The sequence below is a fragment of the Pteropus alecto genome, unplaced genomic scaffold, assembly GCF_000325575.1.
Source record: "Pteropus alecto unplaced genomic scaffold, ASM32557v1 scaffold8, whole genome shotgun sequence".
Lineage (NCBI taxonomy): Eukaryota > Metazoa > Chordata > Mammalia > Chiroptera > Pteropodidae > Pteropus > Pteropus alecto.
In genome coordinates, this window is record NW_006494609.1 from 17963437 (window position 1) to 17964349 (window position 913).

The following is a 913-nucleotide window of genomic DNA, read 5'->3' on the forward strand; positions in this document are numbered from 1 at the left end:
TGCTTCCCATTTCTCACGCTGACTACAAGCTTTGGGAACAAGGTCTCTCTGGAGACCTCGTGCTGGCACCGTACCGAGCACGCAGCAGCTGCCCAAAAACGTTTGTCCAACGAATCAATTCCCGTCTTTGTCCCCCATTCAATGAAACTTTCCTGGGGCCAGGCCCAAGGCCTTAAGTGGGCTGGAAAGTCAGGAAAGCCCCAAACTTATGAGATTGCACAGACCAGAGCTCCGGCCTGAGCTCCCGCCGCTGCTCCCACGTGGGCGGCGGGGCCCAGGGAGGCCGAGCGCGCGGCCCAGACCCTGACGCGGTGGCCCCGGGCAGGTCCGTACCCCGCTCCCGCCACGAACGGTCGCATTCGGCCGCAGCCTCACGGAGGCGCCCGGTTCGCTCACCTAAGCTGGGAAAGGCCGACCCACTCCCACTCCAGCTCCGCTCCCACCCCCAGCGCAGGAAACCGGAGCCCGCGCACTGCGTTGCCACGGCAACTCAACCGCCGCCTGCACCGGAAGCAGAACCTTCGCCTGGAAGTGACTCCTTCCCGGCGTTCCGCTGGACGGCGAGCCCCCGCCCGGCGCCTCTGCCCGCGACCCGCACTGTCCCAGCAGGCCCGTCCGCGCTCCGGAGGGAAGTCGTCTTTCCCCTCATTTCGCCTCCTCGCCTCGGAGCGTGACGCTGATGGACATCCCCTCTCTCCAATTAAGTGGCAAAGCGTTGCCGGCGGCCAATGGTGAGGCCGCAGGATGCGGCCCAGGCGTCAGGCCCACCTTCACCCTGGGGGCGGGACGAGTAACGTGATTGGTAAGCTCTAGTCGCTTGCGGGCCCGAGTTCTCCAATCACGGACGGCGGCTCGGAGCCGGCCCAATGAGGGCCCGGGGGTGGGGGCGGTAGGCGGGTCCGCCTCTGGGCGG

General features: G+C 66.8%; 1 long non-coding RNA gene across 1 annotated transcript in view; it reads right to left on the bottom strand.

Moving 5' to 3' along the window:
• The window catches only part of LOC112473697, a 1812-nt gene extending 1028 nt beyond the window's left edge, over positions 1-784 (bottom strand). The window contains exon 1 of the long non-coding RNA XR_003044162.1: positions 397-784. This is a non-coding gene — a long non-coding RNA (uncharacterized LOC112473697). The remainder of the gene's footprint in view (positions 1-396) is intronic.
• Between the last annotated feature and the right edge of the window lie 129 nt (positions 785-913).